We start from the raw sequence: 22,119 nt of genomic DNA, 5'->3' as shown, positions 1-22,119 counted from the left end.
TTAATGATCCTTTTGTTGTGAAATGACCTTTTTATTACCAGGAATGCCAATTATCTGAAGCCAGCCGCCCAAAACATGTCTATTTCATCCCTAGATGTCCCTTTGAGCCGTGAGATGGGTGTGCGCCCGCGCTGTAGTTCTCGGCAGAGCTCTTGTGTTTGTGTGCAGCACAATTGCCATTTTCTGGAATGGAGAGGCAGACAATAGCAGGACATTCCCCCGGCCCCTGTGTCTTGCTGGTGCCACAGGTGGTGCTCTGGGTGTGCTTCAGCGCCCAGCCTCTGACTTTTTTTGGCAGCAAAGTACAGATTGAGTAATCTAGTGAGTTTGCTAGTTTTTACTATTGTAAGCATTGTGGCAGAAAGCGAGAATAACAGCACCTTCTGGCTACCCAGGAACCTCTCCCCGGTGTAATATTGGGCAAAATCTCCTCGACCTGAGCACCCAGTGCCAGTCTGGTATTCTAGTGGCCTGGCTTGAATAACTTGAGACTACCTGCGCACATTGTGGATCACGTGCAGAAGAAACGCAGCGTAACGCCTCGTGCACTCAACCATATCCATTTTGACATCTACAAAACGCAGATACTGGCCGTGTGCGTTCTACAGTTTCCCGTCCTACACATCCTGCTGTGTGTTAAAAATGCCTGTTGTCTGTAAAATGGACAAGAATGGGACATGTATAACAGATAAAGATACTATAAAGGAGAAGGGAGAGATGTTATACACTGTAGCTATACTGTAAGTCCGTCACTGCCTGTCTAGAGAGGGTTAATTGCCCAAACCTTCAATAGGTAAAGACCTAGACCCGCTCTGACTACTTAGTGTAAGAATAGTAGTGAATCGCGTAACTCGTGTGTTTGTATCTTTTCCACGGCACTACTAGGTTGTTTACCGACAATGCCGAGTCGTCTCAGTTCTTATGTCGCTGTTCATTTCTATAATTAATACATTGCTATCCCACTAAACGCAGGATGACTACTGCCTGGATTACGATGATGTACAGGATTCCCTGCAAATAGTCCCGGTAGCTGGATTCGAGTTGTAAAATATTCAGTTTCCTCTGCAAGCGCGCGCGGTCCCGGCCGGTGACACGTGCGCGCGAGGGAAACCATGCTGGAAGTCCTTGGGAGTGAGAGTTCTGTGTGACGTCACACTTGGGGACGGGTCTAAGAATAGGACATGTGTTTATATATTTTATTCTTGATATTTTATTTATTTGTGGAAGGGAATTACGGATACGGTCAGCACGCGGTACGCTGTCTGAATTTTTTAGGTCCCCATTAAAGTGAAGGGTGAAGTCTGCACTAAAAATCCACGGAAACAGTTGACATGCTGCGGGGACAGGTCAATAAGAAGATATACTCGGTGTACGTGGGATTTCTCCAATCTCATTCACTTTGCTGGTAGTGTGTTAGGCCTCATGTACACCATGGTATTTTCTGTCCGCATTTTTTTTTTTTTTTTTCGGATTGGACCAAAAATACAAAAAAAAAACTTATACAGTAGCAGCAAAGTGAATGAGATTTGACAAATCTCATGTACACTTTGTGTATATTTACTGTGCGGAAATTTCTGGTGCATTGAAAAGGTTGAGTTTGGGGTAAAACCGCATCAAAATCCACAATGGCGCAGATTAGATGCGGAGACATCCACACGAAGATCAGCACCTGTGTGCAGATGGCCTTAGATAGTAGTCAGTAGCTACTTCTGACTCCCTCCTGTTAGTATTTCTTCTATGTATATGAGTAGAGGGTATCTTGCCAAGTGCTTGAGGTTACTCGTGACCGTTCTGTGAGCAGCAGCTTTGGATGTGACACGGTCTTGCTCTACATAAAGATCAATGTGTGAGGTTTAGTGCACTGTGGCCTCACAGTAGGTTTTCCTGGTCACCTCCTCCATTATATGGGGAGAAGTTTTAAGGTGAAGTACTCCACCCTTGAAATAATGCTAATCTGACATGATTCATTTTTAGGCTTGATTCTAAGGACTCTTTTTAACATGTCAATGATGATTTCCGTCACAAGATGGTCCATGGTTCACCTGAAGATGTCCATAAATGATAGTTGCCCTCCATGTGTCATTTGTACTCCTCTGACACTTTAATTCCAGGGCGTATTTTGGCAACAATCCGTGAAAACCACGGACGGCATCTGTGTTGTGTCCATGGTTTTCATGGACCCATAAACTAAAATGGCGTGATGGATCCGTATTCACCGCCAAAAATAGGGCATGCTTCTGTGGTGTCACCCTTTGAGACCAGGCACAGCACACCTCCGTGATTCACAGACGTGCGACAGAGGCTTAATATGTGCTTGGACTTCAAAATCTCACAACAAGATCTCTAGAACAGTCATGGTTGTAGGGTCTAAAAGTACACTTGGAATCTGGACTATGTTCACACGTGTTGGATCTGTCATGGGAGAATCCAGAATGGATTCTTCAAAGACTGCATACAAGGTCTAGCTCCATTGTAATTCAGAGGGTTAATTAGTGGCTTTTCTGTGTAGAATGCACTGTGGTACTGAATATAGATCCACTTTATGGTTATTGTTCGTCTCACTTTCTCTGCTGCATGTGATGGGCATAAAATACCTCAATTAGGCTACTTTCACACTAGCGTTCGTCGGTCCGCTCGTGAGCTCCGTTTAAAGGGGCTCACGAGCGGACCCGAACGCAGCCGTCCAGCCCTGATGCAGTCTGAATGGAGCGGATCCGCTCAGACTGCATCAGTCTGGCGGCGTTCAGCCTCCGCTCGCCTCCGCACGGACAGGCGGACAGCTGAACGCTTATAATGTAAGTCAATGGGGACGGATCCGTTTGAAGATGCCACAATATGGCTCAATCTTCAGGCGGATCCGTCCCCCATTGACTTTACATTGAAAGTCTGGACGGATCCGTACGAGGCTATTTTCACACTTAGCTGTTATATGCGAAAATAATGCAGACGGATCCGTTCTGAACGGAGCCTCCGTCTGCATTATTATGATCGGATCCGTTCAGAACGGATCCGATCGAACGCTAGTGTGAAAGTAGCCTTAGCTGCATCAAAGGGGTTGTCAAGTTATTTTTATAGGTCATCAAAATCAGATTGGCGGGGGTCAGCAACCTCTGGCACGCCAGATGCTGTAAAACTACAACTGCCAGCATGCTCCATTCACTTCTGTGGGTGATCCAGGAACTCTGAGAGTTGTAGTTTCTCAACAGCTGGAGGTTAATGTCCCTTGGTTGAGGCTGACACTTTAGATTTTCAGGTTGAAGACACCATGGCGTTGCCTTTCATTAGCTGAAGCCTAGTATTTTCCACACAAAGTACTAGTTGCTAGACTGGGAATTGGGAAAGGGAGTCGGTGTCTAGGGACACGGCATCTTTCTGGATTTGTCCACTGTTCTATGAAGTTTTGGAGCAGTGACCTCACAACTTGATAAATAGACTCCTAAAACTGTCCGTGTGCAGCTGGCGAGGACTAGATCCTCCTCGGTGTCTAAATAGGGATTGTTTTTTCAGCTCCCTTCCTTAGGTTGGAGCTGTATGGAGGAAGCGTCAGCTGTGTTTGGCATGTTGTGACCTAGCAATATCCCAGTCATTGTTGTGCTCCAGGTGCCTGGTGAGGCGGTTCCCGTGAACATGTGTAAACTCTTCTTGGAAGGGGCACCTTGTTGCCATGTAATATTCTAATTATGAATGTACAGTGAAGCCAAGGTGTGTGTGTGACGCTTGGGCCTGTAGTCTGCAATTTCTGCTGGATAGAAATCTACAGAGGCAAAGCAAACTTGCGTATAGTTGGGTGTAAACCTTGTCTTCCACTTACAGATGTCGAAAGCGTTTGGTCATTTTCTCTTTAAACGCTAGCACAGCCAAACCATCTACTCCGTATGATATTATGTAACTGATATCTGGTGGGGTTATGCAAGCACAAGCATTATGCCACCATTGCTGGCTAATCACATTACATTATGGCCCATGTAAGCTGGTTATTTGGTTTTTTGGCTGAAGAACAAGAGCCGGTCACCGAGGCGAGGTTCAGATTTGGTATGTTCATCTGGCAAGTGTAAGGCCATGAGAGATGTGGCTTGAGCCTTTAAAATAATTTATTAGGCCATTAGGGTTAAGCATTTTATTGTGATGAGAGCAGGACAGTGATTGTGCTTGTCTTGCTGGTAGTTATGCTTTTCAGATGTCTAAATGGTAACAGCTGCGTCTTAAAAGACGACAGGATTTGCTGCACTTCATTTAGAAGGATACTTAATGTGTAACCCACAGCGCACTCCTCAGGAGTCTGTACCTTGGATTGTCTGTAACCTTCCTGCAAACATACATTTGACCTTTCGGTGGTCTGCGCTCTGCCTCTGTGAGCTGCCATGTTTTATTTGGAGCCATGGTGACATTGATATTGTCCACAGTGCACAGAGTGGATGTTTTACTGTGTACACAGTCATTGCTAGAACCTTAATATTTGGTTTATTACATTCTATATGTATACATCTGTACCACTACCAGCCTTCTGGTTAAAGGGAACCTGTCATCTCAAAAACGCATAGAAAACCGCCAGCATTACCTCATAGTAGCTCCCAGTCTGTTAATAATGATATGTTTGATCTGGTAGTCTAATGCTCCATAGATATGTTTTAAGCGCCATCAGCGATATCTTGCCAGTCAGCTTTAAGTCAAGGGGGCAGTGGCTTTCTTGCTTCAAGTCAAGGTAAGCGCGCCCCCCCAACCGTCTCCTTTTTTGTTACATTGACAGCCTGCAGTGCGTCCGGAATCGTCTTGCGCATGGAGCATCAAACATATATGATTATTAATAGACTGGGGGCTACTATGAGGTAATACTGGTGGTTTTTGAGGTGACAGGTTCCCTTTAAAGGTTTAGCCAGCAAAACACTGAGAATTATTCCAGCAAATATTTTTCAGGAACCTGTCGCTGTGAAAAGCTGTGCAATCTGCAGGCAGCATGTTCTAGAACAGGAGGAGCTGAGCAGATTGATATGTAGTTGATGGGAAAAGGTTCAGTAGAACTTGTACTCATCTGACTCTCTAATCTTTCTGGGATAAGGAGTCATGTGGGTGGTCCTAATCGGCCTTCCCAGTGTGAGTGGGACTACCAACTGGACTCTTCAGATGAGTAAAATATAAGTGGTACTGAAGCTTTTCCCATAAACTATACATCAATGTGCTCAGCTTCGCCTGCTCTATACCCTGCAGATTGCTCTGCGTTTTCTTGGTGACAGGTCCTCTTTAACACGTTTGATTTGTTTTCCATTACAGCAATAGAAAATGGAGCCTTCATTTCCCTCCGTTATTTTTCCTTTCTGTACTTGCTGTGCTTTTAGCGGTCATAGTTGTAGTCCATCCATGTGTCACACATTAGTTTGAACACTCCCAAGTTTAGAGGCAGAATATTGGTAGAAATAATCCATTTGTCAGATTCTTCTGATAATAAACAGTGGTCGAAGACTGCTAGAGGGTTGTGCCAAGGGGATAACAACGTGATCACTGGGTGTCCAACCCCCGGGACCCCCACCGATCCCCTGATTTGATGTAGCAGCAGGTCGGGCATGTGCTCTGCTGATCCATTCTCTAGTGGTTCCATAGAGAATGAATAGAGCAGCAGTGGGCATGTCCGACCTGCTGCTCCATCAGACCAGGTGAATGGGATTGGTGGGGGTCCCAGTGTTCGGACCCCCTAGTGATTAATTAGTTATCACCTATACTGTGGATAGGATATAACTTCTTTACTTGGTACAACGCTTTAACTGTTGATACCCTTTTTGAGCTTGATTTTTTTATTTTTTTTTCAGGGGGTTCTCTACTCCCAGCTTGCAGACTTATGACTGGTGTAAGATTTGTTAACTTTTCTGAGGCTTCTAGGTCTCATTAGATTCAAGGCGTTTTATGTTATTAGCGTTCATTTACCAGCTCACATAACCAGATGAAGTTACTGACGCCGTCAGGCCAATAAGTGGCCCGACTCTTTAAATATCTGATTGTGAAGTAAGGGAAATGCTTTTGTGCTAATTTTCTATCTCGCAGTAGCTGCTCCCATGATGATGGTGGAATTATAAAAGGGTAGGGTAGTGTCCTGCTGCTAGACCCTTGCGCTGTGCATGCTGGAGCTTCCATGTGGAGGAGGTGACATTCCAGATGTCTGCTACACCGCGTTTTTCCTGCATTCTCTCACATATAGAGTTTTTTTTCCAGCCACCACTTTACTTTGACACATTTCCATTTAAAGCTTAGCAGCCGCTGCTACTACTGTTATAGTCCAGAAGTTGTTACTGTTATATATCCTGTATGTCCCTGATGTTTTAGGATGTTGGGGGCAGTGAGCTTTTTTTCCTTGAACATAAGAAGCCTTTGTGTAATGCATCCCGCTCAGTGCTGGGTGTTTTAGTCCTTTGATTTCCAGAACTAGGCCAATGTTATTTAATGCTCCTGTTTGTTACTTTCCTTTTTTTTATTTTTTTACTTGTGGGTTTGGTTTTCAAGTGACATAGAAGCTTGATGCATAGGAGATAAATTGCCCATTTTCCTGCTGCTGTTCTAGTAACCCTTTGTCCTTGGATCCAGGCATATGCCTACAACAATTATTGCATTTCCTGCTATCAGTTACTTTAGCATTCCTGGAATTAAAGTCACAGCTACCGCAGCACTCTGGAGGGGAATTTGTGTTCTGGCTATTTTCTTGGTTTTAATTGAATAACCATATAAACATATAAAACTATGTCATAGCTTTTATGTAATGATATGGTTTCAAGCCTTGTTTTGCAATTCTTCAGACAAGTGAATGCAACAAAAATTTGAGGCTGCAAAATCCGATGCAGATTTACAAGAGAATCCACATCCGAAATCTGAGACCGGCCCCATTCATTGGAGCTAATCTGCTTGCGTTTTTTGCACGTGGAAACTATCGCCGCCATTTGAACTGCGACTTTGATTTTTCCGTTGAAATCAATGCAAGGCGGTTTTCCGTGATGTGAATATATCCTTATGCTGCGGGTTATTCATTCAGTATAAATTATTCTAAGGCCACGTTCATATCACCGGTAACCTGATCTTGCAGTCTATTCCAGCGGAGAACAGCCTGTCCGAGTTCACCAGACTATAATGGGATCCTGCAGGGATCCGGCTACTTTCTGGCCGGACAAAAACCATTGCATGCATCAGGTTACATATAGCCTAAGGGCTCTTTCACACCTGCATTTAGCTTTCCATTTTTCTGATCTGTCAGAAGAACAGAAATAATAAAAATAACTGATCTGTCTTATTTTGCGCATCAGTTTGTGTCAGTTCTGTCAGGCCGGCCTGCATGCATGTAGCCCCATCCTGAGGGTGTATTCACACGTGGATTTTGACTATGCCAGTACGCTGCACATCCCATGGTACTTAATTTGAAATGCTGCGATCTTGCTTTGAGTGGAGCTAAACCGTGAGCAGACTCCTGTCATGGTGTCCGCATGGTAACTGCACCGAAAGGAACATGTTCCATCTTAGTGTGAGCTGGAAAGCCATACATTAAAAATCCTTCATCCGTATTCCACAGACACTGCTAAGCTTTACATAAATTTTGAAAGCATTTTCTAGCAATGATCCGTTAAACATGGGCGCCATCCATGTTGTGTCTGTGTTATTTTACGGACCCCTAGGCTATAATGGGCATGAAGGATCCATCAACGCAGAGAAACGTAGGGCATGCTTCCATGATGTAACCACGGACCCACCGACCGTGGTAAATCACAGATATGTAAATACACACATTAAAATCGGTGGGTGTATGTGCTGTCCATGGAGAACACTGACGGCGCACATCCGTGATTCACTGATGTGTGAATAAGGCCTTACTAATGTGAGTGCACATAGACCTTGTCGTAAACTGTGGCAAAAGTTGGCTGAATGTGGCTCATTTTTGGCACAACTAGTCTTGAAAAATACTCAGCACCTAGCTCCACAAGGGGCATTACCTGAGATGCACCAAAATTGCACCTCAATTCTGGCATTTCAAACAAAGCCGTTGGTATGAAGTCAAAGTGCCTATCACGGCAGCACAGATGTATTGATAAATATTAACCAATGACCTCAGAATAGGACACATGTTTTGCAGTATTTATTTATTTTCTGTAAAAAAAAAAAAAAAAACTGCGCCAGATGTTAGCTGAAGGTCCATAGGATATCTAAAACGCTGCTACACAATTTTATTTTAATTTTTTCTGGTATTTTTATTGCCCGAATGGATGATTAGATTTTTGAGGCTACTTTCACATTAGTGTTTTTTGTGGATCCGTCATGGATCTGCAAAAACACTTCCGTTACAATAATGCAACTGCATGCGTCCGTCATGACCGAATCCGGTTGTATTATGTCTTCTACAGCCATGATGGATCTGTCTTGAACACTATTGAAAGTCAATGGGGGATGGATCCGTTTTCTATTGTCAGGGAAAACTGATCCGTCCCTATTGACAGGACGGATCCGTCTTGTTCCGCACCACATCGCGGACAGAAAAACACTGCATGCATCGTTATTCTGTCCGTGATTGGAGTGCAACCAAACAGAACGGAATACATTTTGGTGTATTCTGTTTAGTTCAGTTCAGTTTTGTCTCCATTGACATTGAAAGGGGACAAAATGAAAGCGTTTTCTTCCGCTATTGAGATACTATGAAGGATCTCAATACTGGAATTGAAAACGCTAGTGTGAAAGTAGCCTCAGTCTAAAATCTAATGAGAGATATAGATATATATAGATATATATCCCAGAATTGTTCAATGAGCAACAATAGCGCTACAGTAGTACCTCGACAGTATAAATACACCCGCAGGAAGAGTCTGTCCTTCACCAGGGGACTGGAGTACACATCTGACTCTTTGCAAAAAAAAGCCACTGGCTTAAAATGTAGTTCTAGCCCCCAATCGTCTGGCTGATTGGGTGCAGTGGTCCTGTGGGTATACAGTACGTCACCACTGCAGTCATGAACCTGTCTGGTCTGGAGGACCAGAAAGTTATTTATTTAATAATCAGAACCAATTTTATGATATCAACTAATAATGTGATGTCTGTGCCGGGCTCATTAGATTGAGAAGAAAACTATTGCTTCTACTGGCAAAAATCTAATGTGTGTCATAGAAAGTGTCATTGCTCTCATTGAAAGCGTTAGTAACAGAAGGGAAGGAAGAAAAGCTTGGACCCCCACCCCTGGAGTACCAGTATTTCTGCAGTCTTATTCTGAAATGCTAAATGTGCCCATTAGTTGATTACATTATATGCCTTTGCTTATCCTGGTGTCCAGCTGTAGCCTTTTAGCCGTGTTTGTACAATGATAATATATGTAGTATTCCTGCAGTAGAGAAAAGCCATGTAAGCAAGTGTCAGATCTGGTGCTCCGGGGTTACGGAGCAGAGTAAATAAAGTCCAGCCCTGTAACAAGGAGGTGTTTCTCTGCGCCCTAATTTACCAAAAGCACTGCTGATGGACGCAACTGACAACTCTGCACGAGCATTGCACTCATCCGCTGATGCTTTATCGTTCTGTCGTGTGCAGCAGTAGTTGCATCGTTTTATGCAATGTGTGTAGAAGTGATTTATATGGTGTGTCTGAGAGGTCAGACCTATAGAAGATTCTGAGTAGGAAACCCTAATAGTTTTTTTCTTTTTCTTAATTCTTTACCCTTTTACATACTGGCATATTTTCAGTCCTTTATGACTGACCAAGCAAGAATAATACATTTTTTAATTTAATTTCTATTATGGCTTTAAAAGGGTTGTCTTATCTTGTCACGATATGCCACCGATATCAGATAGGTGTGGGTCCCAAACCAATCTCCAGAACCACCCTCCCCCAAGTGAAAGAGAGTGCACTGTGCCTTTGCTCCCCACCAGCTCACCCCCTAGGCTATGAGTGCTCTGCTGGGCCAGAGCTCTCTCTCCTCCCCCCATCATCATTATCTGTTGGGGGAGAGACATCTGATGACTGTAATGTGTATGGGCATAATGCTGCTTTATTTCCTATGCAGGTATAGCCACGTATTCAGTAGCAATCTTTTAGAGTAGTGGTATTATTTCCAACAGGCTATTCTGGCAGAGAACAGCATTGCCGGACTCTGCCTGAATGCCTGCTGGTCCCATTAACAAATATGCCAAAGATTGGCCGGACAAATACCGCTAGGTCTTTTTTTAGACTAGTCTTGCTGGTTTTTAGTGGTTTATACAATATTGGCTCTCGACAGAGTTACAGTGTGAATGTTTATTTTGTAACTATTGAAAATTTGTATTGTTAGAGAGACCTGAATGTCTGTCTCTATAGTGAGAAGTATCAACGAGCTGGCTGGAGTGGGTTCAATTTTCCCATCTACAGACTATCTTTGTATAGTAGGCAGTTTTTGTACAGCTTACAAATGCCTGGCCTGATTGTATGTGTGCTTTAACATCATGGTTCAAAAGGCTTGTTGACCTTGTCACCAAACACAGATATACAGGTCATCAAATCAGCTGGCACAGATCACACAGACTGAAGGAACTGAAAATGGGGAGGAATGTGTGAGATAGGGTAAAAATAATAAAAACGGTATTTTTTCTAAGGGGTTGTCTGATAAGCTGTTAGGTAACCTTTTAAAGTGCATGCTCATAAAGGATAATCCTCTCTTAGGCCTCATGCACACGAATGTGTGCCAGCCTTTCTTGTCTCCAATACATGGGCAATGTCTGTTCGGTTTCCACAGACTGGAACAGCCAAGTCCCACATAATCTTTACCAGTTATACCTGGTTCAGACATGGCCTCCACTCATTTTTTTAGACACAAGCCTATTTGTAATCTGTGTATTTTGTGTACTGGAATACGCTGCTAATGTTTAAAGGGTTTTCTGACATTTTAGTACTGATGACCTATCTTCTCTATAGGTCATCAGTGTCTGATCAGTGGGGGTTCGATACCCGGGACCCCTGCCGATCAGCTGTTGGCTGCCGCTGTGAGCACCGCTGCCTTCTCGCAGCTTACCAAGCACAGCTTAGCCCCATTCACTTCTATGTGGCTGAGCTGTGTCTAGGCCATGTGACTGATGAACATGTCGTCACTGGTCTAGGGAAAGCTGAGAGAAGGCTGAGGCGCTCACAGGCGCACACTGCTGGATTTCTTGTGACTTGCACGGCAATCCCATTCATTTCTATGAGATTACTGCTACTGTGCAAACCTGGCTGCGACAGTTGTTAAAAAATTTTTTTTTTATGTGTGTGTGTATATATATATATATATATATATATATATATATATATATATATATATATATATATATATATATTTTATTATACACTGAACTCGAGTTCGGTTACAAGTGGTACCTTGGAACTGAGTTGGGCAAGTGTGTGTTTTTTTTTTTTTTTTTTTAAGTAAAAATGTATGTATGAAGTTATTACGTGACTTCGCAAAGTAATAACTTTCTCATCTAAGCCCATACATTCTCCGTACAGTATTGGATCTTAGTTTTATGCGAATGGATTTTTGGATGTTTTATCCAAAGTCGATTTCGCTCATCCTGAATGTCCACGTCCGAAAATATCCAATGATCAGTCGTACATACTGCAAAAATGGTACCAATAAAAAGTAAAGTTCGTACCGCAAGAAGCCCCCCATACCTGCTCTGTAAACGGAAATTTAAGTTAGGGCGGTGCAAAGAAAATTTTTCAAAAGTGTTTTACTACTTAAAAAATAAAATAATAATAAAATATACAAACTTGGTATCGCCGTAAAATAAGGACATTGTTTGCCAATACGAGATGTAGTAAATTAAATGGTCTGATTAAAAAAAAATATAACTTTTCCTGCAAAAAATAAGTTATGGCTCTTAAAATGTTAGGAGGAAAAAAAAAAACGAAAATCTGTAACTCAGATGTGACTTTGGTGTCAGATAACTTCTGTCTTGGGAAAGAATTGGGTATTTAGGAATATTATTAGTAGGCATTAGGGAATCTTTTTTTCCTTTTTGTATTCAAATTAAATATATATATATATATTTTTTTTATATTTTTTTTATATTTTTTTTATCTCCATGTATTTAATTACTAACCAACAGAAAACAAGATCTGTATATGCAAAAAAAAGGGTAAATGCTAAGAATACTCCTACATCATCTTCCTGTCCTACTTCAGGTCAGGCCATGTAGGTTCTACTTTAACAAGTAAACCCGCATGGACAGTTGGGGCACAGTCACACAGGCAGGTTTCCGGATGCAGTTTTAGAAGCCAAAATCAGGAGTGGATCAGTAAAGTGTAAAAGACAGATGCAAGTTTTTATTTTTATTTTTTTATTCGCTCCTAGCTTTGGCTTCCAAAACTGCATGCAGAAACTTGACCGTGTAACCGTCCTCTTAGTGTCGGCCTTTTTTTGCCTGTAGAGCCTTCTTATTTGTCAAACTTTGTTCTAATATCATGTTTATTACAAAACAAGTACTAAATTGTAGATCATTTAGTGTGTGTGTGTGTGTGTGTGTGTGTGTGTAGCTGGTGCTTCTAATAAAAGCTCCCCTTCATAAAACACTACATCAATAGCCTGCCACTCCCGTGAATTACACCATTGACATCATGGTAAAAGGGAGTTTGAGAACACTGTAGTTTTGTAAATCCTTGTACAACCCCAATTCCAAACAAGCTGGGACGCTGTGTACAATGTAAATAAAACCAGAATGCAAATCTCATTAGGGCTGCAGCTAACGATTATTTGAATAATCGATTAGTTGCCGATTAATTTCTACGATTAATCGGGAAAACCGACAAAATTACAAAACAAAGCGGTTTATATGATTTTACTTGAAACAAATTGTGGATGGCACTGTTATGGGGGGATCTGTGGACGACACTATTATGGGGAGGATCTGTGGGTGGCGCTGTTATGGAGAGGGGGGATCTGTGGGTGGCGCTGTTATGGAGAGGGGGGATCTGTGGGTGGCGCTGTTATGGAGAGGGGGGGATCTGTGGGTGGCGCTGTTATGGAGAGGGGGGGGATCTGTGGGTGGCGCTGTTATGGAGAGGGGGAGATCTGTGGGTGGCGCTGTTATGGAGAGGGGGGATCTGTGGGTGGCGCTGTTATGGAGAGGGGGGATCTGTGGGTGGCGCTGTTATGGAGAGGGGGGGGATCTGTGGGTGGCGCTGTTATGGAGAGGGGGAGATCTGTGGGTGGCGCTGTTATGGAGAGGGGGAGATCTGTGGGTGGCGCTGTTATGGAGAGGGGGGATCTGTGGGTGGCGCTGTTATGGAGAGGGGGGATCTGTGGGTGGCGCTGTTATGGAGAGGGGGGATCTGTGGGTGGCGCTGTTATGGAGAGGGGGGATCTGTGGGTGGCGCTGTTATGGAGAGGGGGGATCTGTGGGTGGCGCTGTTATGGAGAGGGGGGATCTGTGGGTGGCGCTGTTATGGAGAGGGGGGATCTGTGGGTGGCGCTGTTATGGGGATAACAGTGCACAGATCCCCCCCCCTCCCCATAACAGTGCCATAGACAGATTTCCCCCTCCCCATAGCAGCCCCGGCCCTAATCACTCACTGTATCTTTATTTTACCTTACAATCGTGACGCTCCAGTAACAACTAACAGGCAGAGCGGAGGGCGGCGTAACGTCACTTACTCACGTGACGCACTGCTCCGCCCACTTTATGAATGAAGGAGGCGGAGCAGGCGCGTCACGTGAGTAAGTGACGTTACGCCGCCCTCCGCTCTGCCTGTTAGTTGTTACTGGAGCGTCACGATTGTAAGGTAAAATAAAGATACAGTGACTTAAAGTAAACCGCCCGCCCGGCGCCCGCATAGCAACGAATCGGCGATTATTCGATAACTGGATTCGTTGACAACGAATCCAGTTATCAATTATAATCGATTACATCGATTAATCGTTGCAGCCCTAAATCTCATAGACCTATATTTTGTTCACAGTAGGTCCTAGAATGCAGATCAGATTTGGAAAGTGGAACATTTTACCATTTCAGGAAAAAAAAAAATATAATGAACTTCATGGCAGCAACGTATCTCCAACAAGTTGGGACAGGACCCTGTGCAGCATCCCCTTCTTTTACCAGTCTGGGAAGTGAGGAGAGGAATGTTGTCCCAGTCTTGTGTGATGTAGGAGTCTAGCTGCTCAATAGTCCTGGTTCTTCTTTGCCGGACTTTACATGATGTGCCAAATGTTTTCTATTGGTGAAAGGTCTGGGCTACAGGCAGTTTCAGCACCCGGACTCAACCATGCTGTTGGGCTGGATGCAGTAGGTCTTATAGCATTGTTTTGCTGAAAGAGACCTTGTCTGGATGGGAGCAGGGATTCTAAAACCTCCTATATACTGTTCAGAGTTGATGGTGCCTGTCACGCCATAGGCACTAATGCCCCCCCCCCCCCCCCCCCATACCTTCAGAGATGCAGGCTTTTGAATTGTGCACCGATAAGTTTAGGATGGTTCTACTCATCTGGAGTCTGAAGGATGCAGCATCTGTGGTTTCCAAAAAGTAGTTCAGACTTTTCTCCAGAGAAGACTGTAGTGTTTCTGGATCATGATGACATATGGCTTCTTTGAATGATGCAGGTTTAACTTACATTTGTGAATTGCACAGCAAACTGTTAACAAACCATGATTTTTTGAGTTCCTGTGCCCATGCGGTGATTGGCAATACCGAATCATGCTGGTTTTTAATGCAGTGCCGCCTGAGGACCTCTAGATGCATCAAGCATCCAGTATTTTGCTCCTGAGAGACATTGCTTCTCTAACCTGCTCTTTTTATGCCCAGTCATGTGACTTCATAGCAAATTGCTCCTCCAGTATTAGTACCACTTACTTTTCCAGCCTTTTTGTTGCCCCTGTCCAAACTTTTTTGAGATGTGTTGCTGCCATTAAGTTCTAAAGGAGTACATTTTTACCATTTCATGAAATAAATAAAAATAAATGTCCCAAATTCTGATGTGTTCTTATTGTGCAAAAATATGGGGCTATATTTGTAAATTCACATTAACTTACATTGTATACAGTGTCCTAACTTTTTTGGAATTGGGGATGTAATTTGTGCATAGCTCTTATTTTGCCGCAGTTTTTATATGTATGTTTCTGGACCAAGATACTGTAGGTTCTGCTTTGGATAGACATATGCATCTGACAGATGTCCATAGCATTTGTCTCCAAAAGGCGCTCATTATAAAGAATAAAATGTGTTGATTGACAGGACCACAGCAGAGCCAGAGATCAGCAATTTTCAGCGCTCCAGCTGCCATGAAACTACAACTCCCAGCATGCAAACATGCTTAGCTGTTCTTCTAAATCCCATAGAAGTGAAAGAAGCATTCTGGGAGTTGTAGTTTCGGAACAGCTGGAGTGCCGGAGGTTGCTGATCCCTGCTCTAGGTGTAACAGAAACACCCCCCTTGCACCTTGAGCCTCATTTGCATATATTAAAACTTTATTTTTCTCAGCAATGTGGGCACATATGAACATGGGACCAACACAGATGTCTTCAGCTGTTAAGTGCACATGCTACAGGTCATCCAGGTTCATAGATACAAATCTTCTGACAGATGCCCTTTAACTACTGCATTCCTGTGTATGGTATAGGCCTACTTCGTACATTGAGATCTAGTGAGCGCAGCGGGCTCCCAGCAGCTTTACAAGCACAGTGCCGTACATTGTATAGTGGCAGTCCCTGGTATTGCATCTCACCCCATTCACTTCAGTGGGGCTGAGCTGCAACCAGGCCACGTGACCAATGTACGGAGCACCTAGCCTCTTTACCTCACAAATGCATATTTCCTAGAACAGTGTTTGAAGGCAAGTTACCCATTGATGTTTAGTGTGGTGTATGTGTTTTTTATTCATTGCAATTAGTGGAAACCTTGTTTTTATTTATTTTAAAGCCATTTTTGTCCTACAGTTTTAATGCGGCCTATGGTGTGCACCACAACACTAGGTGTGAATGAGGCTGTAAATGCTGAGAGCTAGTGAGAAAGCGTCAGCCCAGTGTGACACCTCCCTGTATGCAAGTCAGTCTTTTTTACGGACAGCAACTGCAAAGGAAATGTGGAAACTGGCTGATGACATTGTACAAAAGCTCCTTGACCTCTGTGTAATGCTCTGCACTTCAGTGTTAATTACAGCACGTGTCTGCCCCGCCATACAATGGGATTCCTGTGTAAGTCGCTGCTACTCCCAAACAGTTTTTCTGCAGCTACAATTTTTGCAGTGAATGCAGTACTTATAGTTAGCAATTTTTTTCCCTTCTAGTAGAAGTCTGTTTTTGCTGTGTTTAAACAAAAAGGTTCAAATGTTCTGTCTCCAAACTTACAAACGGCAATTTATAACCAAAATAACGTAATATGCTTCTATGTATATGTGAAGCACAGCAGCGCCACAGAACAGTTTCAAAGGTGATATTTGGAGATTTAAGGGGGTTGTGTGACTTTCGGTGAGTTTTTTTTTTCTTGCCAAACCCCACCTCCTGGATAGATCTGTGAAGTATACTTACCTGCTTTCCAGCACCAGGTCCCGACTCCTTGGCCTAGGGCTGGTCTGGTGCGCTCTGGATATAAACTTCCTGTCCTGCAGCCAATCGCTAGCCACTGCGGTGACCTCCTTCCTTTGTGTCACTGGCTGCAGTGGCATCAAACAGATGGTTTTCATCCAGGGAGTGCCAAGGAGCAGCCTAGGCCAGGGAGCGAAGGAGTACGCTTCTTTTTGCAGGTCTGTACCCCCCCCCCCCCCCCCCCCATTTAGTTATACATTTGCCCATGATCAACATTTATCACCTGTGCACAGTATATGTGATAGACTACTGCTGTGGGTCCAACCACTGCGACCCACACTAAGGCCTTATGCACATGACCTTTTGTGGTCTGCAAATTGCGGATCTGCAAAACACAGATGGCGTCCGCGTGCGTTCCGGAACGACGCGGACAGCTATTAATAGAACTGCCTTTTCTTGTCCGCAAAACGGACAACGGATGCGGAAAGCACACAGAGTGCATTTTTTGTGGCCCCACTGAAGTGAATGGGTCCGCATTCCAAGCCGCAAATGCTGCGGCTCGGATGCGGACCAAAACAATGGTCTTGTGCATAAGGCCTAATCCTGAGAAATTGAGGTCAGTAATGTTGATTGAGCATGCTTGGCTGAACACCAGTTTGGCTCGAGCATTGCGGTATTCGGCCGAATACTGCGTGTGCTCGAGCGCAAGTCTCCTCCCTGCACGTCTGTTGGCTGCTACACAGCCAATAAACGTGCAGGTAAGTACTGCCACTCACTGTAATGCTGTAGCCATGTTGGTTACTGACATTAGTGATTGGCTGGCCGGAACACGTCATCGGGTGCTATAAAGCACCCAATGACACATGGTTCGGCTCAGTTGTAGTTGGGGAGAGCTGTGCTGTAGAAGGGTCAGATAGTGTAAGGAATAGATTTTTATTTTTTTGCTAGGCAGGGTTGGTGTTAGAGACCCAGATATCCTTTAAGGACTATTGTTGTGTCTGTAGAAATATATATTTTTAGCACAACCTGCGCAAAATAGCTTGCAATTGTTTGGCCGCTGCAGACAGCGACATTACCTGCACTACATCTTCTGTATAACGTTTGCACATCCTAAATATCAGTGACGTTCAGTTTAATTTATTTGCGCATACACTTACAAAACCTGCGCTAGTGTGTGTGTGTGTGACATACTTGCAAGCATATATACCATTTAATGTGAAGAAAGCGAGCAGTAAGGGACGGGGAAGTGGCCGTGCTGCTGATGGTGCACGCAGAGGCCGTGGCCCTGGGCGCAGTGAAACTGCCTGCTGCCAGAACACAAGAAACACACTTCTCCACGATACCTTCATGTCCCAGTTTGCAGGGCGGCGCTGGACACCACTCTCTAAGTCAGACCAGTGCGACCAGGTGGTCGGTTGGATTGCAGCAGAGTCTTGCCAAACAAGTGAGCCCATATTCCAGGGAGCTTTTTTCATTGCCATTCCTTGATTTGGGCCTCTCACCAAGCCTGCTTGAAGAGGGTCATGAGATCGTGTGCATTGATGCCCAAACTCTTGAGCACAGGTACAAGAAGATGACGGTGGGGAACGGCAATTAGTGTTTCACGAGGTGGATGAGGATGATGAGACACAGTTGCCAATCAGTGAGGTTCTTGTTAGGAGGATGACCAGAGTGAGGAAGTGGAATAGGAGGTGGTAGACGATGAAATCACTGACCCAACCTGGGAAGGTGGCAAGCCGAGCGAGGACAGCAGTAAATAGGGGGAGGTATCCGCAGCACCTCGACAGGCTGGAAGAAGCAGTGGGCTGGCAAAAGGAAGAAGACAGGCCACACCAAACAGGCCCGCAACTGTTCCCCGGAGCACCCTCTTGCGGCAGTCTCCCTTGCCAAGTGGTAGGTGTTCCGCAGTCTGTCGTTTTTTTTTTTTTGGGGAAACTGCGGACGATAAAAGAATAGTCATTTGCAACCTGTGCCGTACCAAAATGAGCAGGGGCGTGAACACTAGCAACCTCACCACCACCAGCATGATCCGCCACATGGCATCAAAGCACCCTAATAGGTGGGCTGAACGCCTCTCCTTACAACTATTGGGTGTCCAAGCTGGACACGTGATACAAACTGGCGCTCTACGCCTTGGAGGTGCTGGCCTGCCCTGCCGCCGGCGGTTTTCCAGAGCAGGTATTTAGTGCTGCTGGGGGCATAATAACTGATAAGCGCATCCGACTGTCAACTGTAAAGGCTGACAGGTTGACTCTTATCAAAATGACAAGGCCTGGATTGCCCCTGACTTCTCTACTCCACCAGAGGAAAGCGGCTGAACATAAAGGCACTTTACATGTGGCTTTTATGGTGTATTGAATACACTGTATTCCCATGCACCCCTTCCAACACAAAAAAGGGTATATGGTTCAATCTTCCTTTTCTCCTTCTCTATCATATCAACATGCTTATTAGGCTGCCCTCGCTCCTAATGTTTTAGAGAGTCAGCTCAGCAGCAGACCCCCAACCATAATTTTTTTCGCTGGTCAGTTCAGCAGCAGGCCCTCGCCCATAATGTTTTAGTTTTTTAGGATCAGCAACAGGCACTCACCCCTAATGTTTTAGATGGTCAGATCAGCAGCAGGCCCTCGCCCATAATGTTTTTGAGGGTCACCAGCAGGCCATCAATCACAATTTTTCAAGGCTGTGTATGATGCCCACCTTTATGTGTAACAAAGGGTGTATTGTAACGTCTGTTCCTTGTAATTTTTGGCAGCCCTTTCACTTAGTGCATAGGCTTTATGAGTGTAGGAGTCCCACTACCTGAACAATTGTACCACAGTGTGAATGAGGCCCTCCATTATGTGATATGCAGGTTGTATCGGAGTCCCTCTTCCTTGTAATTTTTGGCAGCACTCACACTTTATATACAAGTAAATATACAGGAAAGAATGTTTCCTAACATTGGCGTACTTCTCGGTCACCATCGTTCTCAGCAGCGACCTGGGAGTCCAAGACGCATCCAGACATCCTCCCCATACTGTTCCCGAACTATTTTGGTGGTGTTTTCATCAATTTCTACACTTTTTCCTATGACCCAGGCACCCTCTCCTCTTCAGAGCAGGGGGTGCCTTGTTTAATGCTTGGGTTCATCCATTGACTCTCCGAGGTGTTCTACTCGAGCACCCGAGCACTTTGGTGCTCGATCAACACCAGAGGTCAGCTCTTGACAGTTCTTAGGTTCCATTCACACATCCGTGTGTGTTTTGCGGATCCGCAAAACACGGACACTGGCAATGTGCGTTTCGCAATTGCGGACAAGAATAGGACATGTTATTTTTTTTGTGATTTGAAATTGCGGACCCGGAAGTGCGGGTATGCATTTCCGGATCCGGGCCGCACATCGTTCAGCCCCATAGAAATGAGTGGGTCAGCAATTCTGCAGAATGGAATTGCGGACGCGTTAATGGAGCCTTAGAAGTGAATGAAGCAGAGGTCATGCATGGACACTGCTGCTCCAATCACACACAGGACCTGGGGCCCATGTTATTATTTCTGTGTTTATAATGTGTGTGTGTGTGTGTGTGTGTGTAAAATATATATATATTTTTTTTCATACAGTAGTATTGGAAACAGAAGGTTTTAACATTTTAGCACTTCCCTACCTCACTAAGGAATAAGTCCTGTTGATACTTCTGGGTTTCTCCAAGCACTCTTGACAGTCTGTTACACACTTGGGTTAAGACTGCGAAATGACTGATTTGAAAATGGTTTGTGTGAACACAAGAAGCTTTTAGAAAGGATTGCCTAAAGAGTTCCTGCCAGAACTGCCTTATAACGTGTCTGTGTGCACATATGGTGCTGGTCAAGATCCTGGAGCCATCATCCAGTGTGTCCAGAACGTTGCTGCTACTGCCTTGGGATATTTCTACATGTGGCAGGTTTGTTGGAGAAATGTCTGTGGCTGAAAATCAGTTCCATTCATCTGGATTGGGCGGGTTCTGCAGTAAGTGGACTGATTAGATGAATGTAGAAGGCTGCAGGAATTTCTGTAACAAGTCTGCTGTGTGTGAATCCACACTTATTATTTTGGTTGTTTTCAAATGATCATAGTTCCCTTGCCCCTGATTCAGAATATGCGTATACCATTAACCCGTTTGTCCTGTAATTAATACAACTACGGTACATATTTACTCCCCCACCCCCCTGGCAGCAGCATGTCCATTAGGCCCCCTGCACACGGCCGTGTTCGGCCGTGGAACCGCGGCCTGGATCCCTCCTGAGAGCAGGAGCGCACGGCGTCACTGGTTGCTATGACGCCGTGCGCTCCCTGCTGCCGGCACAGTACAGTAATACACTGGTATAGATCATACCAGTGTATTACTGTATTGCGGCGGCAGCAGGGAGCGCACGGCGTCATAGCAACCAGTGACGCCGTGCGCTCCTGCTCTCAGGAGGGATCCAGGCCGCGGTTCCACGGCCCGCACACGGCTGTGAAACACGGCCGTGTGCAGGGGGCCTTAGAGGTGCAAATCCAAGATGCCCAACCTGTGCTGTAGTCTGTCAGGCTTTCCCATTCACATTAGATTTTGAATAATTCCAAATGTTTAAAATCCTCAGTTGTCAGTGGATTTATCCAAAATGTAAATTTAGCAAAAGGAAGTCAAACTGGTTCGTGGAGTGTTCTGTAGTGTCCTGTAGAGGTTGGAAGTCCACCAGTAAGAACCGGCATGGATATCAATGGAGCATCAGCAGCAAAGTTCTTCTGTGTTCCCCTGCCTTGTTCTGGGTATAGGACCTACAGGAACTTGCCCAGCACTGCGCTCTGTTCCCTGTGGCCATCTGTGTAATGCAGGTCTGCTCTCAGGATTAGAGATGAGCGAATTTCCTCTTATGAAATTCGTTCACACTTCGTTTGGTGGTAAAAGGTGAATTGCGTTATGGATTCCGTTACCACGGACCATAACGCAATTCTGTGACGGAATGCCTTTATTAGAGAGTACTCCCCTGCATAACGGAAAGGGGACGGATCCATTTTGGAGCCCGTAGACTTCTATTATGACGGAATGCCTCTAAAGGCATTCCATTATGCATTCCGTCATAGAACTGCGTTATGGTCCGTGGTAACGAGATCCATAACGCAATTCACCTTTTACCACCAAACGAAGTGTCAAAATATGAAATTCGCTCATGTCTAGTCATGATCTGTTACTGGCATTTCCACTTTGCTGTATGTAATCTATTGCAGGAAACATACCGGGTTGGCCATGTTGTACTATTATAATGCAGTCTCATCAGATTTTTGCGGACCTCTCCTCTAGCCCTGGGGTGATTGTCTGAGGGCGTCCCTATTCTCAGTAACCTATATATCACATAGCAGACGCCTGCACCCCTCCTGAAGACTAACAAAGAGCAGTAGCTGCACATGGATTATATCATGTTAATAGCTACTTAGCTCATAGAACGGCACTGGATTTCCTGACTTTGCTCCAGCGCCTTGTTTCACCAACGCTGCAGGCTTCAATAATCTAAGTAGGCTATAATACCAAAATAAAATGAGCCACAATTAGCTTAGATGAGGAGGACGACCCTAAGAGCGCTGTGCTGAATGTTCAGTGGTACTATAGCAGTGTCCACACTTATCACGGCTCTTCACATACGACAGATC

The 22,119-nt window shown here is 44.6% G+C and overlaps 1 protein-coding gene across 5 annotated transcripts in view; it reads left to right on the top strand.

Moving 5' to 3' along the window:
- Nucleotides 1–22,119, top strand: part of ZNF516 (zinc finger protein 516) — a 99,202-nt gene that overhangs the window by 4,852 nt on the left and 72,231 nt on the right. The gene's annotated exons all lie outside the window — the stretch shown is intronic.

Source organism: Bufo gargarizans, chromosome 5 (assembly GCF_014858855.1).
Source record: "Bufo gargarizans isolate SCDJY-AF-19 chromosome 5, ASM1485885v1, whole genome shotgun sequence".
Taxonomy (NCBI): domain Eukaryota; kingdom Metazoa; phylum Chordata; class Amphibia; order Anura; family Bufonidae; genus Bufo; species Bufo gargarizans.
Note: the sequence above shows the minus strand (reverse complement) of the source record. Positions and strands in the feature narration are given on the sequence as shown.